The sequence below is a fragment of the Sus scrofa genome, chromosome 9 (assembly GCF_054392235.1).
Source record: "Sus scrofa isolate SSC_HxYL_T2T_F1_AM1 chromosome 9, Sscrofa_HxYL_maternal_Yorkshire_Landrace_v2.0, whole genome shotgun sequence".
In the NCBI taxonomy this organism is placed as follows: Eukaryota; Metazoa; Chordata; class Mammalia; order Artiodactyla; family Suidae; genus Sus; species Sus scrofa.
Window position 1 is genome coordinate 33,043,563 of NC_139391.1, and position 26,537 is coordinate 33,070,099.

The following is a 26,537-nucleotide window of genomic DNA, read 5'->3' on the forward strand; positions in this document are numbered from 1 at the left end:
GCCTGTGATCTACACCACAGTCATAGCAAGGCCAGATCCTTAACCCACTGAGCAGGATGGAACCCACATCCTCATGGATACTAGTCAGGCTCTAAACCACTGAGCCCCAACAGGAACTCCCTCATACCTTAATTCTGACACTGTAGTGGTGGCAATTGGGACTAGGTTTCACCCAGATAGCAGTGATACAACGAGGCATAATTTTAATTTTTATTATTATCCTGTGATAAAGAGGTCAGGGCAGATATGGCAACGCTACAGCCATCAAGGACCCAAGTTCCTTCCACCTATTTGTTTACCCTCCTTAGACTCTGGTCTCCTTCCCCGGGTCCATTTCCCCCCCCCCCCCCCCGCCCCACGCCTTGGGGGCTCCAGGCACAACATGCCCTACTGGCAGGAGGAAGAATTCCATTTCCTCTTTGGAGTCTTCCCAGTGACTTCTGCTTCTTTCTCATGGACCATCCCTGGGCTGGGAAATGGGGATGTTTTTAATCCCAACAAAGCTTTGCTCTGCTGGTGAGGAACAAGGAGAGGTTAGCTATTGGGTAGTCACTGGTAGCTCTGGAACATTGGTCCTGCGCCTTAATGATATCTACCTTGTAGAGGGTTTTCATTTGCTAGGGCTTCCAAAACAAAATACCACAAACTGGGTGCCTTTAAACCACAGAATTCATGTTCTCACCCTTCAGGAGACCTGAAATCTGGAGTCAAGGTTTCCAGAGGAATAGCAGTAGAGCTGATGGCTTGCTTGAGGCTCTGAGAGCGAAACCACACAGATGAGGGGAGCGCTTTCTTCCACCCTCATAATGTTCCTGGCTACGTCTGAAAATTAAACAGACAAAGACATACGCAGGCAGAAAGCATACAAATATATTTAGAATCTAATTTTATGTGACCCAGGAGCCTTCACAGGGAAATGAAGGCCTGAAGAAATGCTTACGCATGTATTTGTATGGCACGTTTGCTGAAGGGTGGAAGGTATAACAGGACAAGGGGAAGGAGGTGTGAGCAGAAAGCTGGGGGAAACTTGGCAAAGCCTGCTCGTTTGGATTCTTGGCAGCCCTGGTCTTTGGAGATAAGGATGTTCCTTCCCTTTGAGTATAGGGAAGGCATCTCTTACTGAGAGTTTTATGATCTGCCTCAGGGGAGAAGGGCAGGGTGATGCTGGTGGTGAGGTCAGCGTGACTTTTTGTGTCTGCTGTTTCTGCAAACTCCTTCAGCCTATGCCTAGGTGCCATATTTTGTTTTTGTGTTTGTTTTCTTTTTAATGGCCACACCCACGGCATATGGAAGTTTCTGGGCCAGGGATTGAATCTGAGTTGCAACAGCAATGCCAGCTCCTTTAACCCACTGCCCTGGGCTGGGGATCAAACCTGCACCTCTTTAACGACCTGACTTGCTGCAGTTGGATTCTTTTTTTTTCTTTTTAGGGTTGTACCTGTGGTATATGGTAGTTTCCAGGCTAGGGGTCCAATCAGAGCTGCAGCTGCCAGCCTACACCACAGCCACAGCCATGCCACAGCCAAGCCACATCTGCGACCTGCGCTGCAGCTTGTGGCAACGCCTGATTCTTAACCCGCTGAGCAAGGCCAGGGATCAAACCCACACCCTCATGGATACTACTCGGGTTCTTAACTCTCTGAGACACAATGGGAACTCCCTGTAGTCAGATTCTTAACCCACTGCTCCACAGTGCCAACTGCCAGGTGCCATATTTTGGAACAGTGTGTCCTGGACCTAGCCATAGGCAATCCTTAGCCTTTCTTGGCTTGCAGGTTCATTTCTCCAATCTTGGCCTCATTTTTTTCTTCTTCTGTGTCTTCAGTGTGTCTTTTTCTGTACCTTGTCTAGACACTCTCTTTGGATTTAGGGCCCATCCTTCTCCAGCATAATCTCATCTTGATCCTTATATCGGCAAAGACCCTACTGCCAAATAAGGTCATATTCTGAGGTTCCAGGTGGGCATGACTTTTGATGGGAAACACTCTTCAATACATGACATCGAGTTATGGTGATGCTTATAGATTGTGGATATAAAGTGCTGGCACAGACTGTCCTATCAGGAAAATAAATCTTTTTACGGAGATGTGACTATGAATCTACATACATGGTCACAAAACTCTTTTTGCAGGTTATATGAGAAAAGATGAACTTTCCTGCCTTTCTTAGGCTTATGTATATTTTCATGCATTTCAAGCATATATCACAGGCATTTGGTTCTATAATATAGCATTTAGTTCTGTGATCCTGAGGATTAAACCCAGGGAAAATTAGGTGTTGTACTTGAGAAATATCATTCATCTGTATCATGTGAAGAAATTTAGGGAAATTAATAGAAGTGCCCATGGCCGCAAGTGCCTCTTGGGTGGATGCCCTGCTCAGAATCACTCCTCCCTTTGTAGGAAATGCCAACAGCTCAGCCAGTGGTATAGGACTGCCCTGGAGGCCAGAGATGATTGGTTTAAGGATGAACCCTGATAGACTTATCAGATCCTCTTTTTAAAGTATCTGGGGAGTTCCCGTTGTGGCGCATCAGAAGCGATTCCAACTAGGAACCATGACCTTGCAGTTCGATCCCTGGCCTTACTCAGTGGGTTAAGGATCTGGCGTTGCTGGGAGCTGTGGTGTAGATTGAAGACGTAGCTTGATCTGGTGTTGCTATGGCTGTGGCATAAGCTGGAGGCTACAGCTCTGATTAGACCCCTAGCCTGGGAACCTCCATATGCTGCAGGTGTGGCCCTAAAAAAACAAAAAGACCCCCCCAAAATAAAATAAAAAATAAAGTATCTGGATTTTTTTTTCTTTTGTCTTTTTAAGGCGGCATTGGAGCACAGGAAGGTTCCCAGGCTAGGTGTCAAATCAGAACAGTAGCTGCTGGCCTATGCCACAGCCTTGTGGAATCTGAGCCTTGACTGTGACCTATATCACAGTGCATGGCAACACAAGATCCTTAACCCACTGAGCAAGGCCAGGGATCAAACTCACATCCTTATAGATACTAGTTGGGTTCTTTAACCACTGAGCCATGATGGGAACTCAGATTTTTTGTGGGGGCAGGGGAACTGCACTGTGGCATGAGAATGTTTCCAGGCCAGGGATTGAACCCTTGCCACAGCTGTAACCAGAGCCACAGCAATGACCCTGCTGAATCCTTAACCCACTGAGCCACGAAGGAATGCCAAAGTGACTTTCTTTAGTATTCTCAACAGTGTCTTGTCTTTAAACTACAGATATAAATAGTGAGTGAGTGGAGCTGAGCCCTGTTGCTACAGCCTTCTGGTCCTGCTTCTTGCTTGCTCCGAGGGCAAACCCAGATCTTTGCAATTCATTTGTGCTTTGGGGTTCATTGAAGCTGGTACAAGTCATTTTCTGCAACCCAAAGAACCTTACCTAATAAAATACTGAATTCTCGGGTTACTAAACCCAATATGCAAAGGATGGTACACAAATTACATATTTTAAAAAATTTTTATTTAAGTATAGTTAATTTACAATGTTGTGTTAATTTTTGATGCATAGCAAAGTGATTCAGTTATACATACATATATGTATTCTTTTTTTTTCTTTTTTTTTGATTTCTCTCTCTCACACACACACACACACATACACGTGCGCGCACTCCTGCATGAAAAGTTTATTTATTTATTTATTTTGTCTTTTTGCTATTTCTTTGTGCCGCTCCCGTGGCATATGGAGGTTCCCAGGCTAGGAGTCGAATCAGAGCTGTAGCCACCAGCCTACACCAGAGCCACAGCAACGCGGGATCCGAGCCGAATCTGCAACCTACACCACAGCTCACGGCAACGCAGGATCGGTAACCCACTGGGCAAGGGCAGGGACCGAACCCGCAAGCTCATGGTTCCTAGTCGGATTCGTTAACCACTGTGCCACGATGGGAACTCCCATATATGTATTTTTTTCATATTCTTTTCCATTATAGCTTATCACAGGATATTGAATATAATTCTCTATGCTATACAATAGGACCTTGTTGTTTTTCCATCCTATACATACTACTTTGCCTCTGCTAGTCCCAAACTCCCAATCTTTCCCTCCTCTACCCCTTTTCCCCCTTGTCAATGACAAGTCTGTTATCTATATCTGAGAGTCTGTTTTCGTCTCATAGATATGTTGATTTGTCATATTTTAGATTCCACAGGTAAGTGATATTATATGGTATTTGTCTTTCCCTTTCTAGGTTTACCCATGTTGCTGCAATTGGCTTTTTTTTTCATTCTTTTTAATAGCTGAGTAATATTACATTGTATGTATGTATCACATCTTCTTTATCCATTCATCTGTCAATGGACATTTAGACTGTTTCCATGTCTTGGCTATTGTGAATAGTGCTGCTATGAACATAGGGGTGCATGTATCTTCTCAAGTTATAGTCTTATCTGGGTATATACCCAGGAGCAGAAATGCTGTCTTATCTGGCAACCCTAATTTTAGTTTTTTGAGGAAGCTCCATACTGTTCTTCATACTGGCTGCACCAATTTACATTGCCAACAGTGTAGGAGGGTTCTCTTTTCTCCACACCTTCTCCAGCATGTGTTATGTGCAATCTTAATGATGACCCTTCTGATTGGTGTGAGGTGGTATCTCATTGTAGTTTTGATTTGCAATAAAATTACAGACTATATCTACTTTCATAAGTTTTTTATTTAAATAACCGTATCTATTTAATTTTATGATAAAGAATGAAAACCTGATTTTAAAGCAATCTTCACTGTATGGATAAACATCAGCACATTGAAATCCTTAAGCATGTCACTGGACCTTCAAGTGTCAAGACTTCCATTTTTCTGAACCCTGGGAGGGTGGAGCTAAAAGAGCTGGGGCAGGTGCAGATAGAATTGGCACCAATGCTGTATTTATCCAACATGTAATGTGTCCATCTTTTCTCCATTAAAAGAAAACTTTCACTTAAAATAGAAGTTCCCTGGTGGCCTACTGGTTAAGGATTGGGCATTATTATTGCTGTGGCTTGGGTCACTGCTGTGGTGTGAGTTCGAGCCCTGCCTGGGAATTTGCTCATGCTGCAGACATGGCCAAAAAAACAAATTTTTTTTGTTGTTTTTTTTGTTTTTTTTCTTTTTAGGGCTGTACCCGCTGCATATGGAAGTTCCCGGGCTAGGGGTTGAATCGGAGCTACAGCTGTTGGCCCTGCACCACAGCCACAGCAACACTGCATCTGAGTGTCATGTGTGACCTACACCACAGCTCATGGCAATGCCAGACCCTCAACCCACTGAGCAAGGCCAGGGATCAAATCCTCGACCTCCTGGTTCCGGGTTGGATTCGTTTCCACTGCACCACAACAGAATCTCCAAGATTTTCTTTTTTCTTTTCTTTTCTTTTTTTTGCTTCTTAGGGCCGCACCCTGCGGCATATGGAGGCTCCCAGGCTAGGGGTCAAATTGGAGCTACAACTGCCAGCCTACACCACAGCCACAGCGATGCTAGATCCTTAACCCACTGAACAAGTTAAACCTGCAACCTCGTGGTTCCTAGTTGGATTCCTTTTCGCTTTGCCTTGACGGGAACTCCCTCCCCCCAATTTTTTTTAAAATAAATTTTAAAAAAGGAGAAAACTTTCACTTAAAACAAAAAAGTGAGCAAGTAGTGTTTTTTCTTTCTAGGGCCACACCTGTGGCATATGGAAGTTCCCAGGCTAGGGGTCAAACCAGAGCTGTAGCTGCTGGTCTACACCACAACTTGGCTTGAACGGAAACACGTCTGCGGCCTGCACCACAGCTTATGGCAACACCGGCTTCTTAATCCACTGAGCATAGGCCAGGGATCAAACCTGCATCCTCATGGATGCTAATCTGATTCCTTTCGTCTGAGCCATGCCAGGAACTCCCAGCAAGTAGTGTTTTGTCTTTATTGGGCTTCCAATTTTGTGACATCTGAACTAAATCAGTTGCTGAGGACTACACTACCACGGTGCGGCTTGGGACTAGGCTGTCCCCTGTTAGAATGTAAGTCTCACTAAGGCTGAGATTCTAGTCTCTCCTGTTCACGGTTTCCTGTTACACAGTACCTAGCTCGTAGTAGACACGCAAAAAACATTGGATGGATGAATGGTAAGTTGAAGGGAGTTGCCACTAGGTGGCGATGTTTTCTTGGATCTGTACTACAACTCTTCACAGCATCAACAGTCCAAGGATAGGTGGTGGCTTGAGGCGGAGTGGGCAGAGGGATGATCTCATCAGTCACACGCGTTGGAACCTCCGCCAGCCAGCCCCCTCGTGGCTGAAACTTCATCCCCCACCGGCTCCCCCCAGCCCTCTAAGATGCTAGGGGTTGAGAATCACAGATTTTTCTTCATAAGTAATCTCAGATATAACTTGCTCTATTCCAACCTGTTGTGTTCCGACTCCCAAATTTTGCAAACCAACAAAATGGGGAACGGCCAAGCTGTAAGCTCCACAGTGGTAGCTTAGCCTACAGCAATTGATTTAGTTCAGTTATAACAAACTCCGGAGCCCAAAATAAAGCTAATACACCAAACTACTGTATATATAGTGTGTGTGTATAACTATGAGTTTCCTGATTGTGACATTGGAAACTGGAAGAATGAATGGGAATTTGGAGGCACAGAAGTAAGAGAAAGTTCCAAAGGAAGAGAAAGGCAGAGGACAGAGCAAAGAGAAGCACATCAGTGGGTTCTCTGGGCAACAGCTGCAGTGTTAGGAGTGCACTGCCCAGGGCTCTTTACCTGCTGTCCCTTGGCCCAGCCCCCTTCCCTCCCATCATGGCTCACTCTGTTACTTCACATCCTCCGGCAGGCTTCCCTGACTGCTTCCCTAGAATAATCACTGAGACCTACCTCCCATCTTGTTCTCTTTTCTTTCAGAGCACGTCCACTAATCATCTATTTGTGCAAGATCTGTCTCTCCAACTACAGTATAAGCTCACTGAAGGCAGGACTTTGCCTGTCTTTTCATGGGGCATCACCAGTCCCTAAATTAGAGACTTTAGTGAACACAGAGAAAGGCACACAATACCAGTAATAAAAGTGAGCCACCTCTGCACAGCAATGACTGTCCTTTCTATCAAATGCAGCCTTCCAGAAAGGAAGGGGAGGATTGTGCAATCCCATCCCCTACTTAGAGCTACCACATTATCTGCTGTGAAGATCAGGTTATGAACCAACTGTAAGATGAGCTTTGCATGTGTCCTCTCACTGTCAGCCTGTGGTGTCATGAAGAGTAAGAGAAGTTGCTTAAGCTTCAGATGAGGAGGAATATACTGGAAACAGAAAGGACACAACTAGAGGCAGTTAAAAATTTATCTCATACTCAAATCCATTCGTTGTCATGGTCCTGCTATAGTCTCAGACCCAGTTCTCAGAACAATTAAATCCTCTCATGACATTTTATTTATTTTTAGTTTTAGTTTTTTATCTTTTTGTCTTTTTAGGGCCGCACCCGCAGCACATGAAAGTTCCCGGGGTAGGGGTGGAGTCAGACCTGTAGATCCAGCCTACACCACAGCCACAGCTATGTGGGATCCAAGCCATGTCTGCGACCTACACCACAGCTCACTGTAACACCAGATCCTTAACCCACTGAGCAACACCAAGGATTGAACCTGCATCCTTATGGATCCTAGTCAGGTTCATTAACCACTGAGCCATGATGGGAACTCCCTCTTATGATATTTTACATTCCTAAGCAAGTAAGAAAAACTTAAAAAGCTTCCCACACAAGAGAATGTCAGATTAATTATGTGCAGAGGTCTGAACCACGGCAAAATGAAAATCTTCATAATGACATTTAAACTGTCTCCCCATAATGCACGGACAGACTTGGGGTGCCCTCCAGTGCAGGGAATGCTATTGGGAGAAGCTTGAAGAAGATTCTCCTTTAGTACTTTCCAGTCTTAATAAGGCCAGATTTTCTTTCTTTTGTTGCTAAATGTGCAATGCCACATCTTCTATTCTTGCCGCCAGATGGATGTGATTTAGCATAGTACTACCCCATCAGCATTTCTCTTCAAACATGTCAGTATAATGCTGAGCTGGAGCCTGTATAAAAGGTAATTAACCACAAAGACAATTATAGTTTAAGCAGCTGTTTAAAAATCTGAGATATTGTGAAAAGTTACCATTTAAAAAAAACACGTAAAATTTTCTGGAATATCTTGACCTTTTATAACTAACCTACAATACATGACTGTGTATTTATGATGATGAAATTATGCTCTGAATTGACCTCACGCTAGGTTTTTTTTTTTTTTTTTTTTTTTTTTTTTTTTTTTTTTTTGGAGTTTCACAGTCTTTGAAGCTATACTCAGAAAAGGAAAGAAAAGTAAAACTACCATGAAGCTATAAATTATGTTTTCTTTTTTTTAAACTGAACCATGTGGGTTAGGCTTTTGCTTTTTTACCGCTAGAAGGTGCTAATATCACTATTAAACAGAAGTTCACTGTTTAATGTTTCAAGTGTGACAAGCATGTGAAGAAGCCTGTGAAGAAGCCTGGTGACACAAATTATTGTGTTTCATTTTGAAAAATTAACCAATATTAGTTTTATGTGGAAAGACAACATACAAAGTTCTGGTTTTTTGCTCTAATGGGAGAACACCTAATCATAAATGCTCTCATTAGTTTTCAGTCTAAAAAAGTAATATAAAGAAGGAATACATACAAAAAATAAAATAATCTTTTAGTCTCTCAAATATATTAAAGTACACTGAGATTTACTCTTTGTATGTTGAGATGACTCAGTGATAGTACTTGAATTTTGTATTAAGGTGGAATATCTGACAAGTGAACAGAAAATGAATGAGTAAGGTGTTCACCTTAACACTCTTTAAAATACTGTATGATGGCTATATCAGCGGAACACTGAGTAATCATAAAAATTATGTAAATCTGGATTTATTATCGTAGAAGGCTACCATGCAATATTTTTAAGTTAAGAATGCAGGAGTTTCTGCTGTAGTGTAAGGGGATCAGTGCCATCTCTGCAGAGCCGGGGAGGCAGGTTTGATCCCTGGCCCTACAAAGTGGGTTAAAAGGATCCAGTGTTGCTGCAGTTGCAGCATAAGTCACATCTGTGGCTGGATCTGATCCCTAGGCCGGGATCTCCATATGCTATGGGACAGCCAAAAAAGAAAAAAATTCAGATTACAAAATAGTAATTCAATGTATAATTTGAAGAATTTAATGATAGAAAAAGCATGGCATATGTTCACCAAAATGATGACATGATTCTTTGTAGTTATTTTCTGGTTGTGTGATCTTGAGACAGATGTGACCACTATGTACCTTCAGTTTCATCAGTAACAAATGGAGGCAATGATACTTCATAATAATACATGCAAAGCACTAAGCAGAGTGTTGAATACACAAGTACTCAAAATATATTAGCCATCATAATCATTATCCTGTCTGTATTTTATGATTTTATGAGCATGTATATGTTAATGTTATAATCAGAAAAGATAATGAACTTTTTAAAAAAGATAATGCACATTGGGGAGGAGGGAACATAATTTATTCCCATCTGTAAGAACAGTAAGTCGGTTCCCATTTACCCAGAATGTTACATAGTCCCATCTTTTTTTTTTCTTTTTTTTTTGGTCTTCTTGCTATCCCTTGGGCTGCTCCCTCGGCATGTGGAGGTTCCCAGGCTAGGGGAGCTATAGCTGCCAGCCTAGCCCAGAGCCACAGCAACGCTGGATTCGAGCTGCATCTGCAGCTTACACCACAGCTCATGGCAATGCCAGATCCTTAACCCACTGAGCAAGGCCAGGGATCGAACCTGCAACCTCGTGGTTCCTAGTCGGATTCGTTAACCACTGAGCCATGACAGGATCTCCCATAGTCACATCTTTTTAATGTCTGCTTTTCTGGCTATCCTAAACAAGAATTCATTTACCATTTATGGATTAACTCCAGCATTAGGTTTTTTAGTGTCAATTTATCCTAAAGGGTAAAACTTAAATGTTACTAAGTCTAGCATAGAGTAAGGAGTTCAAACTATATTGCAGGTGCAACAAAAGCAATTTAAAATTCTTGATCCTAGCGACACTTTGCACCACAACTCTTGGTAGATAAGGGCTCACTTTCATTTGGAACAAAGACACTTAGGTAAATGTTTGGGTAAGTGGTAGGTACCATAGAATGGAGCTGGGTGTTGATTGGGTGAGGGCTTTACAGGGAAAAGGAAGTGTGTGCTCTTCAGTGCGAGGGGAAAGATGGGAAAAGGGGAAAGCTGAGGGCAGAAGAAGAGAGGAGGGAAAGAGAGGGGAGAGTGGGTTAGATGAAGAGAAGGGAGGGGAGGGAAGAGGCTGGTTGGAGGACTGAAGGAAGGACTTCTCAGAAATGTCTCAGTTGTTATGGGCAGTTGGTAATGGGATGGACCCCAGTGATTCTGTAAAGTCTGTGTGCTTCGGTTGGTGGGAAACGATGAGACGGATAGATTTCATATCTTTGTGGTTGCTGGTTGGACAGAGATAGCTTGTGCAGATGCAGGATTCCAGGAGCATAGGGGATCATGAGACCACATGTATTTCCAGAAATTCGCAGAAAACTTGGACACCCCTAGGCCATGAAACTTGGGCTCAAGACCATCTAAATCTCAAGGGACAAGGGAGGGAGGGCTCCAGGTAGCAGCATTCAGATTACATAAAGGGGTGTGTGTGTGTGTGTGTGTGTGTGTGTGTGTGTGCGCGCCTGTGCATGCAAGTGAGAGCAAGAGAGGGAGGGAAATTCACAAATGGGAGGAGAATTGGGGAATGGAGAGAGAAATCAGTTGTGCTTATGAAAAATCTAACTACAACTATATCTGAAATCCTGTAATGGTCACATTTCATGCAAATATAGACTCTTCTGGTTTCCTCCCTGCTTCCAATTAGTAGTTGAATGTATTACCCAATCAATATCCCTGACAAGTGGATATCTCAAGTCATAGGAAACTCAGTGCTTTGGGGGGTAGAAAGTCCTTCTTTTGAAAAATGTCTGTGGTTAGGAAGGTTTTTGTTTTGCTTGTTTGTTTCTTTTGTCTTTTTAGGGCCACACCCGCAGCATATGGAGGTTGCCAGGCTAGGGGTCCAATTGGAACTACAGCTGCCACAGTAACATGAGATCTGAGCTGAGTCTGTGACCTACCCCACAGCTCATGGCAGCACAGGATTCTTAACCCACTGAGCGAGGCCAGGGAATGAACTTATGTCCTCATGGTTGCTAGTCAGATTCGTTTCCACTGCACTGCAACAGGAACTCCTGTTTTGTTTTGGTTTTGGGGGGTTTTTTTAGGGCCGAGCTTGCAGCATATGGAGGCCAGGGATCGAACCTGTGTCCTCATGGATACTAGTCAGATTCGCTTCCTCTGAGCCACTTCAGGAACTCCAGGAAGTTTTTCATATTAAATTAACAGTTCATTCATGCATTCATTCATCTAATAAATACTTATTAAGTATGTACTATGTGCCAGGCACTGTTCTATGCATGAGGATTCACAGAAGCTGCCGGGACAGTGCCCTGGCAGGAGTGGCAGTGCAGCAGCGACCTGCACCCACCAGCAAGGCTGAGGCCACAAGGCCACAATGCCAGATCAGTGCCAGTGACTGAGGAGACCTTTACTGACCACTGGGAGAAAGACAAGCCACCCAGAAGCTGCCCAGGGGAAGGGATTTGCATGGGCCAAGAATTCCAGTAATTATAGAAACTGGAGGCTGCTGTCATCATGTCCCACTTTCCAAAACCTATTCACACTCTTCATATCCCAATCCCATGCTGGAATGGCCAAGTTAACACAGGTTACATTACAGATCACATCTCTGCAATATTTTTTTTTTGAGCTATTTTATGCGGGGGGTGGAGGTTGGCTATAGCACAGATCTCACCTGTTGAGATCTTAAGTTCTAAGACTATTATCCATTTTACTGGCTATCAATCCTAGATTTTACTGCAGTATGAAGTGATGAGCAGTCTCTTCATGATGAGAAGTATCTTCATGCAATCTATTCATTATAGTCACTAAAATATTGCAAAGGACAAATTTGAGATCAGATCCCAAGACATCATCAAAATCTGCAGGGAGAAAAAAAATTGTTTGGCAATAATCAGGTTGGATTGTACATTAGATGCAAACTAACACCACTTATGCCATCATCCAGCCAGTTCCTGTTCATTTTGCTGCAAAGATATGGTGAGAGGCGTTGCCAAGGGCTTTGATGAAATTCAGACATCTGCAGTATTACCACCAGTCTCCTAAGCTTATCAAAACAGGAAGTGGGTGTGTCGGACCCAGATCTTTCCTTGTGATTGCAAACTCTCATGGTGATCACTTCTTCATTTTGTAAAAGCTTACACACTACTGTTTGACTAATTCATAGTAGAATCTCGCTTAAGACGATTTTTGCATTTATTTCCCCCAAATTTTCTGCAGAAGTTCCTTTCTTCCATTTTATGAAAATTAGAACGTTAGCTCATTTCCAGTTCCTACACTATTTTGTGTGATTTTCAAAAATTATTATGTAAGTAATGGTTAAGAAATATGTTCTGCACATTTTTTTGAAGTCATTTGTCCAAGACAGGAAACAAGAATAATTTAGAGTTGTTACTGCTTTTTATAACTCCCTCCCTATATTTTTTAATTTTTATTTTATGTTGGAGTATAATTAATTTACAATGTTGTGTTATTTAAGGATTTCAGGTATACAGCAAAGTGATTAAGTTATACATACACCTCTATCAATTCTTTTTCTGATTTTTTCCACATGTAGGTTATCACAGAATATTGAGTAGTGTTCCCTGTATACAGTAGGTCCTTGTTGATCATTTTACATATAGTAGTGTGTATATATTAATCCCAAACTCCTAATTTATCCCTCTCTCCACCTCTCCCCTCATTATCTTTTTTTTTTTTTTTTTTTTTTTTTGTCTTTTGTCCTTTTAGGACTGCACCGGTGGCTTATGGAGGTTAGGGGTCTAATTGGAGCTACAGCTGCCAGTCTACACCACGGCCCCAGCAATGCTGGATTCAAGCCATGTCTTCGATCTACACCACAGTTCACCGCAACACCAGATCCTTAACCCACTGAGTGAGCACAGGGATTGAACCCGCAACCTCATGGTTCCTAGTCAGATTCATTTCTGCTGTGTCACAACGGGAACTCTGGTCCTGGCTTTCTTTTGAAACCCAATTTTGACCTTCTATTTGCTACGCATTAGATTCTATCTTTCCTGACCGACATAAGTTTGGTCTCATCTCATTATCCCTCATTGCTTTCAACTAAATCAGACTATCAAGCTTTCACTTCAGTTTTTTGGTCCCATCCTCTGGAAACGGCTACCTGGTTAGTGTTTCTCCCAGTCAAGCCTGAATCCCCTGCAGGGGGGTGGGAATAGGATGGGGTAAACATTAGTAAGAAAATAACAGAGGTCAAGATAATGAGGATTTCCCATCATGGAGCAGTGGAAACAAAGCCAACTATGGACTGTGAGGAACAGCCTGCATGTTCTGGCTGTGGTGTAGGCCGGCGGCTGTAGCTCCCATTCGACCCCTAGACTGGGAACCTCCATATGCCACGAATGCAGCCCTAAAAAGCAAATAAATAAATAAATGAAAGAAAAAAAATTTAAAAAAAGAAGAAAGCAAGCCAGGACCAAGTAAGTACGTGTAAGGCTATTGGATCAAATTCAGTGGCTGCTAACCACGTGGTCTCCTGAAAATTTGAAATGTGGCTAGCACCACTGAGGAACAGAATTGTTACTTTCAGTTTAATTTAAACTAATTGATTTTGAAATTTAAAAATTGAACCAATGTCATTTTTTTTTCTTCATTAAATACAACCCCAATGTCCTGAGAGAACTATGTTTCACTTTAACCATTGAATCACTTAAGGTGTGATGTAGGTAGCATGCATCCTTGGCCTGTGTCTTTTCTAGTGTTACACATAAGCGCATGGCCAATCTAGTTGTTGTCAACAAAGTGATTTTCCTATACATTGATGTAACATTGTAACTCAATTATTTAGATGTTTATGCAGGCAGCCCAAGTTACTATGATACCTACATAAATTGTAACTGGTATTCGAATGGAAATACTTACTAGTTTAATTAAAACATAAAAATGATATTATTGTTTTAATTCAAAAATTAAATTAGACAAAATTTTAAAAGAAAAATTGGGAGTTCCCATCGTGGCGCAGTGGTTAACGAATCCGACTAGGAACCATGAGGTTGCAGGTTCTATCTCTAGCCTTGCTCAGTGGGTTAAGGATCCAGCGTTGCCATGGGCTGTGGTGTAGGTCACAGACGCGGCTTGGATCCTGCGTTGCTGTGGCTCTGGTGTAGGCCTGTGGCTACAGCTCTGATTCGACCCCTAGCCTGGGAACCTCCATATGCCGCGAGAGCGGCCCAAGAAATGGCAAAAGACAAAAAAGAAAAAAGAAAAAAAGAAAAGAAAAATTGTATGGGGCATATGAGTGATGCAGAATCAAATCGAGATACAGAAGCCTGTCCTACATGCAACCAGAGCAATAAAGGAAAGAAAAACTAGGAGAAACCACATCTCAAATTTCACAGTGTTTGGCAGTTGCAGTTTGTTGAGACCAAGCAAAACAAAAAAATCTGTCTGCTTGAGGTATGTGTATATTTTCTAAGATAATAAAAAAAACAATATTAGAGACATTATCAGAAAATACATGATGTATTTGATATGTTTCCTCTCAACAGTCAAAAAGGTTGTTTTTTGTTTTTAAAAAAAGACTAAATTAGTTGCCTGAAATCAGAAATGAATATCCAGCAAAATTTTAAAAATTATGTCTAACAGGATGTGAGCTTCTAACTGTAGCTTGCTATTAAATGACTTGGATTCTTGCACAAAAAAGAAAATTATTTTTAGATGGCAATATGGTAAAAAAATTTATTATCTCAGTTATGGAAATATTATAAAAATTTATTATATCAGTTATAGAAAAAAGTAAAAAGTCATATTTTACAAAAAATAAAGTATATTCAATGAAGTCACCAAACAACTGCACATAGAATACAGCCCTTTTTAAAAATATCGAAGATGAATTGATTCAGAATTGGAAAGATTTTAAGTAGTTTTCTTTCACACATTTCAAGTGCTCTCAGTGAGTCATGCCCATGTAATACTTTGGTTATGTTTAGTCTCAGAGGGCCTCCAAATTTATGAAGAAGTGTGGTCAACTTATAGTCTAAAGAGTCAGACTCACGCCATAGATATATTTGAAGTTTTTATGACTGTCAAAGAAGAATTTCAGCTAAATATAAGAAAAATTAGTTTCTATTGTGATGAAGGTGATTGAGCTAACACATTAAAAATCTGGATTTTTAGTCATTTAAAGATAAGAGACATGTTTCCTTTATTGCCCTCTTCCGCAAAATGATACCTATTGAAAATATTTATGCTCGGTTTTCTGAATCAGACTCATAGAAGGTGTCACAGATAGAGTTATTAAAATTGGTCGATGTGTAAACAGCAGTGCTGTGACTCAGCACCAGTTCATGGCACTGTTGAAAGAAGTAGAAGACACTGAATTTAATGATCTTGTATTACTGACCAATGCTCACTGGTTGGATTGTAAAAGAATTTTACTAAGATTTACTTTGTTGATGGGAATTTCCTGGGGGCCTAGTGGTTAAGAACTTGTTGTTACTGCTGTGGCATGGGTTCGATCCCTGGCATGCTGTGGGCAGGGCCAAAAAAATTTACTTTGTTGTTGACTCCAGTTCAAGATTTTCTTGAAACAAAAGAATGTTTGCCAAATCGTCAATAATGGAAGAAAAAACCATGATTATGATCCATCTTTTCTTTTCTTTTTTTTTTTTTGTCTTTTATCTTTTATCTTTTTAGGGTCGAACCCGTGGCATATGGAGGTTCCCAGGGTAGGGGTCGAATCGGAGCTGTAGCTGCTGGCCTACACCACAGCCACAGCCACATGGGATCCTTAACCCACTGAGCGAGGCTAGGGATTGAACCCTCAACTTCATGGTTCCTAGTCAGATTGTTTCCACTGTGCTGCAATGGGAACTCGCTGATCCATGTTTTCTCAGTCATATCACCTGCATGTGAACAAGCAAAACTTGAAGCTCCAAGGAATAGAACAGCTTATTTGTAACTTGGTTCTATAGATATGAGAAGTAATGTTGAAGTTAAAATTTTCCATAATACTTGTCAATAATGATTTTACACATTTTTCTAACAAATTAATATACAGAATATTTAAATTATGTAAATTGGCTGAAAAATTTTAAATCGAATATTTTGTTGCAGATGATAAATTTAGAATTTCTTGACAAACAGATGTACAGTAGGCATGTGAAAATATGCTCAACATCACTAATTATTAGAGAAATTCAAATCAAAACTACAATGAGGTATCACCTCATGCCAATCTGAATGGCCATCATTGAAAATTCTACAAATAACGGGAGTTCCTGTTGTGGCTCAGAAGGTTAAGAAGCCAACTAGTATCCATGAGGATGTGGGTTCGATCTCTGGCCCTACTCAGTAGGTTAAGTATCTGGCATTGCTGAAAGCTGTGGTATGGGTAGCATATGTGGCTTGCATCTGGCATTGCTGTGGCTGTGGTGTAGGCCAGCAGCTGCAGCTCTGATTTGACCTCTAGCCTAGGAACTTGCATTTGCCCCAGTTTCGGCCCTAACAAAAAAAGAGAAAAATTCTAGAGAGGGTACAGAGAAAAGGGAACTGTCCTACACTGTTGATAGGAATGTAAATGGAAAAAAATATGAAGGTTCCTCAGAAAACTAAAAACGGAATTACCATATAATCCAGCAGTTCCACTCCTGGGATTATACATGGACAAAACTATAATTCAAAAAGACATATGCACCCCTATGTTCATAGCAGCATTATTCACAATAGCCAAGACATGGAAACAATCTAAATGTCCATTGACAGATGAATGGATACAGAAGATGTGGTACATATACACAATGGAATTCTACTCAGCCATAAAAAAGAATGAAATAATGCCATTTGCAGCAACGTGGATACAACTAGTATTCTTATACTAAGTGAAGTCAGAAAGAGAAGGACAAATACCATATGATATCATTTATATATGGAATCTAAAATATGGCACAAACAAACCTATCTACAAAACAGAAACAGATCCATGGACACAGAGAACAGACTTGTGGTTTTTAAGGGGCAGGGAGGAGAAGGAAGGATGGATTGGGAGTTTGGGGTGAGTAGATGCAAGCTATTACATTTTGAATGGATAAATAAAAAGGTCCTGCTGTATAGCACAGGGAATTTTATCCAATCTCCTGAAATAATTGTCACAACAGTGTAAATCAACTCTCCTTTTTTTTTTTTTTTTTTTTTGCTTTTTAAGGGCTACACCTGCCGCATATGGAGGTTCCCAGGCTAGGGGTCGAATTGGAGCTACAGCTGCTGGCCACAGCCACAGCAATGTCAGATCCGAGCCGCGTCTGTGACCTATACCACAGCTCACTGCAGAGCCAGATCATCAACCCGCTGAGCCAGGCCAGGGATCAGACCTGCAACCTCATAGTTCCTAGTCAGATTTGTTTCTGCTGTGCCACAGCAGGAACTCCTAAATCACATCTAGTTTAATAGAAAAATTCTTTAAATTTTTAAATTAAAAAAAATTTTTGTTGTTGTTTTTTTAAGGCTGCACCCATGGCACATGGAATTTCCCAGGCTAGGTATCCGAATCGGAACTGCAGCTGCTGGCCTATACTACAGCCACAGCCACACCAGATCCTTTAACCCACTGAGCGAGGTCAAGGATCCAACTCGCATCCTCATGGATATTAGTAGGACTCGTTACCGCTGAGCCAAAATGGGAACTTCCTCTTCTTTAAATTTAGAGTTTCTTTGCTTCCTCCTCCCCAGCTTTATTGATGTATAAGTGACACATAACATTATGCAAGTTTAAGGTGTACAATGTATGATTATGCAATGATTACCCTAATAAGGTTACATCCCTTGACATAATTACCTTTTTTCTTTTTTGAGGGACTGGTGTTGAGAATATCTAAGATCTAATTTCCTAGCAACTTTCAAGTATACAATATAGTATTGCTAATGATAGTCACCACACTACATCAGATCCTCGGAACTTACTCATTTTGTAACTGGAAGTTCTTAACACTTTGACCAACACAGCATTGCTTTCAATTTATGCAATACCCCTTTGGATTTGAAGTTAACAATGAATTAAGTTGGTGAATTGACTAAACTTTGACAGAGTTTGAAATTGATATGCATTTTTAAAGGATACCAAACATTAGAGTTTGTCTTATTGCGTGATGTTTCATCAGAAAAATGACTGAAAATTGTAAGACATACAATCATCCACCAGCTAATTATTAACTGTACACTTATACTAGGTGGACATATAATCTAAAATTTAAAAACTAGTTTCAGGAGCTCCTGCTGTGGCGCAGTGGGTTGGGAACCTGACTGCAGTGGCTTGGGTTGTTCAATCTCCAACCCTGGCCAGTGGCTTAGGGGATCCAGCATTGCCACAGCTACAGCGTAGTTTGCAGCTGTGGCTCAGCTTCGACCCCTGGCCTCAGGAACTTCCATGTACCAGGGGTGTGGCCATAAAAACTGAAAAACAAAACATGCTTTCAAAAAAGTAGATAAAAAAATTTAACATGATGAGCTTTTATATATGACATATTTGTAGTTTGATATTCTTAAAAAGTGCTTCAAATGTACTGCTGGAAATTTGCTCTTTATACTGTAAATGTTGTTGGGGGTAATATCAGCTTATAAACTGTAAAAACTAATTTTTATGGAATTATACAGCTAACATAATAATCATTTTTCAATTCTCACTCAAGTTAATATAATATTAATAACCTAAATAATCTGTTTTATAACCAATAGAAGTCAGTTGAATTCATGTTATGCATGTTAAATGATCAGGCCTCTGAACAGGCCTGAATAGCGAGACCTTGGAGCCGACTGAGGTTGGTGTTAATGACTTGTGCTGTGCAGCTCACGCCTTCTCCATCACCTTGTCTTTTGAGCTCACTGCACATGGAAACTTTGAGTTGCCATTCACCTCTTTCAGAGACATGTTGCCCTTTCTTGTCTGATCATATAAACCAAACGCCTCTTTGTAACCTCTCTTCACTGATAGCTTCAGGTCTGTTGATCTTATTACTAAGAATCAGTATAGATACACTAGCAATGTTTCAACTGTCATTAGTGAAATGTTCTCCTTTTGATTCTAACAGTCTTTCACAATCCGTCCTAAAATCCACCAGAAGTACAATGACACTGAAAGCAGGAAGGTAGTTTTCCACACTCTGAGCTTGAACTTCTTCACCCAGATCAAAAGTTGTAAAAGGTGGAGTTCCCATTGTGGCTCAGTGGTTAACGAACCTGACTATGAGGATGTGGGTTCAATCCCTGGGCTTGCTCAGTGGGTTGAGGGTCCGGCATTGCCGTGAGCTGTGGTGTAGGTTGCAGATGTGGCTTGGATCCCACATTGCTGTGGCTGTGGCTTAGGCCGGCAGCTGTAGCTCCAATTCAACCTCTAGCCTGAGAACCTCCATATGCTGAGGGTTCGGCCCTAAAAAGACAAAAAGACAAAAAAAAAAAAAAAAAAAAAAAAAAAAAAGCTGTCAATCGTGCCAGCAAAATGGTTAGTTCAGGAGTTCCCACTGTGGTGCAGCGGGATCAGTGGCTCCTCTGGCGCTCTGGGACACAGGTTCAAACCCCGGCCCAGCATAGTGAGCTAAGGATCTGGTGTTGCTGTAGCTTCGGCTTGGATCTGATCCTTAGCCCAAGAACTGTATATGTGGTGGGGTGGCTAAAAAGAAAAAAAGAAAAAAAAGTTAGTTCTTCTGAAGGGTATGTAACATTGGGACATGTGTCAAAGTCCGTCATCTTTTAACATGAGATTATGTTGTTTTTTCCCATGTTATCCAGTCGAAGCAATACCAATTTGCCAGTGTTCTTTTCTTTCCTTTTCTGGCTGCACCCTCAACATGTGGAAGTTCCTGGGCCAGGGATCCAGCCTGTGCCACAGCTGTCACCAGAGCCACAGCAGTAACAACCCGGATCCTTAACCTGCGGGGTCATAAGGGAACTCCAGAAATTTTAAATGGCATATGGCTCACATTTATTTCCATTGGAAAGCTCTTGACATGAACAGTGTAGGAGTGTCAAGAACTCACCTTTTCATACTTACATGGGGATATGCAACTACTTCAAAGGACCAGCGTAGACAATTTTACACCTTTCTGGTTCTGCTGGATTGTTAGGTTAAAAATGGAGTGCAGTGTTTTGCTGGTACATGCTTAACAATTTGTTCTCTGGCATTTTACACCCTGTTTTGTACCATTATCTGATTTCCATGATATACATACTCTCACCAAGGCCCATTTCAAGCTATCAACTGGACATTGCTAGGAGTTTTTTTGGAAGAAATACTGATAATTTGCTCTCACTTGCAGGTAGCAGCCAGCTTCAGTCATCACTACTGGGGATTATCTTTTATTCTTCACTGTTTCTGCAATATCTTGCATAGAGATCAACAATGAGTAAGTCCATTCTAAATATTTGTTGAATGAAAGAATGCTCCAGCTAGCTACAGATCTGTTATTTCCATTTTTCCTGATCCTTTAACCTTTCTGAAAAGAGCATTTTTTTTTTTTTTAGGGCCACACCTGTGGCATATGGAAGTTCCCAGGCTAGGGGTCCAATCAGAACCTCAGCTGCTGGTCTATACCACAGCCACAGCAACAGCAACTCAAGATCCAAGCCATGTCTGCCACCTACACCACAGGTGACGGCAACACCGGATCCTTAACCCTCATAGTGAGGCCAGGGAATGAATCTGCAACCTCATGGTTACTAGTTAGATTCATACCACTAGTGACTGAGCCACTGCAGAAACTCCCTGAAAAGGAGATTCTTTAAGTTGAGGGTAGATGTATAACTACACAAGCATTCTCTTCCTTGGCCATTTTAAAGAATGTGTTGACTTGCTAGAGCTCCTCTTAGCTCTGAGTAATTCATATCCCAGCTGTTGGGAGTGTTTTCTTTCTCTTTAAAAATTTTTAAAAAATTAAAATATAGTTGATTTACAATGTTGTGTCAATTCTGCTGTACAGCAAACTGACCCAGTCATACATATGTATACATTCTTTTTCTCATATTATCGCCATCATGGTCTATCCCAAGAGATTGGATATAGTTCCTTGTGCTGTACAGCAGGACCTCATTGCTTATCCATTCTAAATGTGATAGTTTGCATCTACTAACTCCAAACTCCCCATCCACCCCTCTCCCTCCCCGCTCCCGCTCTCCCTCGGCAACCACAAGTCTGTTCTCCATGTCTGTGAGTCTGTTTCTATTCTGTAGATAGGCTCATTTGTGCTACATTTTAGATTTCATATAAGGGATATCATACGACATTTGTCTTTCTCTTTTTGACTTAACTCATTTAGTATGAGAATCTCTAGTTGCATCCATGTAGCTGCAAATGGCATTGTTTTGTTCTTTTTTATGGGTGAGTATATGTACCACATCTTCTTAATCCATTCATCTGTTGATGGACATTTAGGTTCATTCCATGTTTTTTTGCTATTGTAAACTGCGCTATTATGAACATATAGGTGCATGCATCTTTTTGAATTGTAGTTTTGTCCAGCTATTTGCCCAGGAGTGGGATTGCTGGATCATATGGTAGTTTCTTTTATTTATTTATTTATTTATTTATTTTTTGTCTTTTTCTAGGGCCGCACCCGTGGCATATGGAGGATCCCAGGCTAGGGGTCTCATCAGAGCTGTAGCCGCCAGTCTACGCCAAAGCCACACCAACTCAGCATCCGAGCCATGACTGCCACCTATATATGGTAGTTTCCATATCGAGTTTTCTGAGGAACCTCCATACCATTTTCCATAATGGTTGTACCAGTTTACATTCCCATCAAGAGTAGAGGAGTGTTCCCTTTTCTCCACACCCTCTCTAGAATTTGTTATTTTAAAATTATTAATGATAGTCATTCTGACTGGTGTGAGTGTTTTTCTTTTTTTTTCAGTTGCACCCATGGCATATGGAAGTTTCCGAGCCTGGGATTGAATCCAAGCCACAGCTTTGACTCAAGCAACCACAGAGACAATGCCTGATTCCTTAACCCACTGTGCCACAGCAGGGACTCCTACTGGGAGTGTTTATCCGCTGAAGATGCTCAGCTGAGACTCTCCAAAGGCATGGATATGAATGGAGCTCCCTCCCCTGGCTCCCCAGGGGGCTAGCTGTATCTAATGATTGGTTAATACGGGAGTCAAGGTATGGCCCCTTCAGTTTTAGACTTTTGAAGTGCTATCCCAGTTTCAGAGTTTCCTGTGAGGTCTTCCTCGACCTCTGTTGCAGCTGCATTATGATTCAATTTACAGCTCTGCTCAGCATTGCTTCTTTCATTCCTTTATGGGCGTGGTCTCTTGAAAGCGTCACTCCATAACCCACCCGCACACCATCTGGATCTCAGAGTCTGCCAGACTGTGCAGTCTACAATAGTCATAACAAAAACCATCAAAGACTACTTTGCTCCTTTCTCTCAAGGTCTGTGTTATTTTTCACTTCATCAACCAGTTCTTCCATGTTGGTTACAATGAGGGCCAGAACTTACCATTTCCTCTACCTTTTAAGAGATGAAATTTATTAGCAAGGTAAGTCAAGAAGTTATATTTGAGAATATTCCTAAGAATTTTCATTGTGGATGCATTCAAAAGCATGAGTTTGCTATCTGAATAGTTAGACTCCCCATGACTCTTATGTCTTAATACTTTTGATTTACTGCTTGGAATGCTGTGATTTTTACTTTATTTTTGTAAATTCCTGCTTATTGCTATGATTGACCTTAGCCACATTCAGCATTTTTTCACACATCAGAACAACAGGAATAATTTCCCAAAGTTGAAGCACTTTTCATTGTATCAGAGGAGGGCTATTTCCAGAACTCCTTTACTGATAAAACCTGACTTCTCAAGTATTCTGCTTCTGAGCCAATATATTGTACATTTAATTTAGCATTTTCCAATTTATGAGAAAATGTTTCTCAATCTACCCCAAAAGCAAATTTATTTACTTTATCTTTCCAAAATTCCTGTTCTTTCAAGTATAATAATAGGGTAACATAAAGTCAGGTAGTTCTATTCAACTGATGCATAAAATTCTATAGACAATTTTGGAGCAGTCCCTTGCATGAATCAGAATTTTTTTTAACAAGGCCTTTTGCCACTGATTAAAGTGTGTTTTTTTCCTAATTTGAGCTGCAGACTAAAACAAAAAGTATATGAAATGAAATATAAGAATTTGCTTTATTTTCTAACTTGAGAACTTTATTCAACATAAATGAATCTTAGCTTTGAACACTTAAAAATAATTTTGCCAACATATTTGCCAAACATCTAGAGGTATAGTCTCTTATTTATTATAAAGTTTTTTTTTCCCATAGTAACTGATATGAGAATATAGTTGAGTATATATGTCAAAATGTTCTCCATAAACTCACTTTATCAACAGAATAACTCCAAAGCTGACATTTACTCTCATTCTCATGATATACTTCTAGAGAAAACAGCATTGGTGTTTTTCTTTTTAGGGCTGCACCTGAGGCATATGGAAGTTCCCAGGCTGGGGGTCAAATCGGAGCTTCAGCTGCCGGCCTACGCCCCCAGCCCCAGCCACAGTAAGAAAGGACCTGAGCCATGTCTGTGATCTACACTGCAGTCCGCAGCAACACCAGGTCCTTTAACCCATGGAACAAGGCCAGGGATTGAACCCACATCCTCATGGATACTGGTTGGGTCTTAACCCGCTGAGCCACAGTGGGAACTCCAGAGAAAACAAACTTTTTATTGCTAGTTGTAAATGACTATTCCCATACGTTAGAGATACAATCTATTGTTGAATAGTCATTGGTGATTCCTATTTGGTTATGGCTTAATAAAGCAATTGCCACCTTATATGACTGAATCTGAGGCTAGGTGACTTTCAGTATTTCTGGAAAGGTCTCAACTACTCCCTCCTTACATTGTATTTTCTTGTCTCTTTATTGTCTCTTTCTGGATTTTGAATTAGACCAACAGAGGGCCTGTCCTCCATGCCCAACAACCTTTTCCTTTTTCCGTTTCTTCATCTCTCCATGCTGCAATCTACAAGTTTCTACAGGCTGCTTCTCAAGTTCACTAGTTTTTCCTCATTAGCAGTTTGATTATTTTGTGAATGTTTTGACTTCGATGATTATCTTTTGGCTTCTATAAGTTCTATTTTGTTCTTTGACCAATCTTCCTGTTTATTTTTTGCAAGCTCTTTCTCCTTACCCATGTTTTTAATTTCCTCTTTTAATTCTTTGAACATATTTGATGCCCTTTAATATTTGATGATTCTACTATATCTTGTGACTTTTATGTGTAAGCTCATATTCATTGGGGCTCTATCCACAGATTTTTGGGACTCAGTTTGAGGATGCATTTCTCCAAGGAGAACTTAAATTCGCTTCTGTTATACAACTCATTACTTTTTAAATAGCTGTATAATGTTCCATGGCCTAGACATGTAACTTATTCATTTATTTCTCTGCTGGTAGAGATCATGGGGTGGGGCATAAAAGTACTGTGTATTTCTTCCTCTTACATTTTGAGGGTATTTTTTCCTCTGTTGAGATAGATTTCTGTGAAATACTGATAGAATTTAGCATGTTCCTTTTGACTAATGGTTTAAGTAAGACACTAACTTGGCCTGAGAGGCATCAGTCCCAAAACAACTGTACTAATTACCCATTCTGAAAATGTAAAGAACTCTCCTATCTTTCAATCAGATGGCATCAACCTCTCATAATAAGAACTAAACTTACTGACTACGTGTCAGAAACGTTTCGAAGTCCCTCATGAGTATCAAATTGTTTAATCTTCACAACACTCTTAAAAGGTATGTACTATTGCTATCCCAGTTTTATAGCTGAGGTACAGATTGGTGCATAATGGGTAACTTGCTCTAGACAGACAGCACTGTGTTAGGCTTTCTGGAAGGAGAAGCTAGCACAGGGACTCAGGGACACACAGTCTCCTGAGAGGGTACCTACGGCTCTTCAGGAAAGCCTGTGGCGTCTGAGGTGGGCTGAGCCTTAGCCTGATCCAAGGGGGAAGGGCAGGGGATGGCAATGGTAACAGCATGGTAGTGGTCTCAGAGTCACATCAACCAAGGGTGATGCTCTAAAGCAGGTCACAGGTGCAAGATGTTAGCAGCTCCGAGCCATCTGTGGTTTAGATGTATAGGGAAGTAAAGGGGATCTGATCTGAGCAGTCACATAGGTGGGAAGGGGCTCCAGAATTGCACTACTGCCACTACAGGGCCTCCTGCAGACTCTGCTTCTGCTGCCTTCCAACACCTCAGCCCTGTCCACCAAGAAGCCCCTCACTTGCCAAGTCAAACACTGCCTCCAATTTTCTAGAAAGATAAAAGCTCTTTGTTTGGAGGAAATTGTACGCCCATTTCATTCACAGGTTGCAAGACTAATTCAACTGGAACTCTGTTTCCATTGCTCCCAATTCAAAAAGTCCTATTCAATGCACCTTTTGCACGGGCCAGGGCCTAGGGCCAGGACTAGGATACACAAACCTGAGAGGAGTGCTCCTTAAATTTTGTGCCCATGTATCTCTCTTGCCCTGCCCCAGGGCCAGTGAGAGAGGGGCTATGATCCTACCCTTTTTCTTCAGACAGCAGAGAGTCTACTTGGCCTGAAAAATCCTGCTATTTCCCCATGTTCCTCTTCCTATACCTTGTAAGTGGGGAAATGGCAGAATGAGGGAGGTAGGCATCCGGAATTGATCCCTGCAGTTTTTAAAGCTTCTGGGACTTAGGAATGTACTCAAAACCTACACAGGCATGGAGTCAACAATGGAAGGCTGGAAAGAATTGAGAATGGGAAGACAAGTCAACACTAGTGTCCTATATACATTCAGCCCTTTGGATATTCTCTCTCTCCTTGCAAAGTCTTCTAGTCTTCTTAGCCTAGTTCTTTTGCACTCAGTGAGCTCCCCCAGATCTGAGAGTGCTGTGTCCTGTCTACCATACAGGCTATCAGTCCCCACATCTTTACCCTCCGAGGGATCATGCATTCAGCTGGCTTGACTCCTGTAATAATTGATTAAGTCCTCAGGCCGACACTTAGTATTTTTTAGCCTTCAGTCATGAATTGGCCTGCTTTATCCTGCCATGCACCAAATCCCAAATGCTGTGGGAACCACTACCTACTTTTACCTATGACCTACTCCAGAGCCTTACCCTTGGCTGATGCGATTCTGGGACCACCACCCAGCTGCCATGGCTCCAAAATTCTGCTGATAAATAATATTTACTTCATGGGATCAAATGTAATAAGCATACATTAGTATGTGTTCCTCTTCATTCAACTACATAGTAATAGCACTTAAAATAAATCGTTGACTTTTAATTAGTTCTTATCTTCTCTACCAAATTTAAGTATCTTATTCTAGTATTATCCTATGTTCTCTTGGTATCTCAGT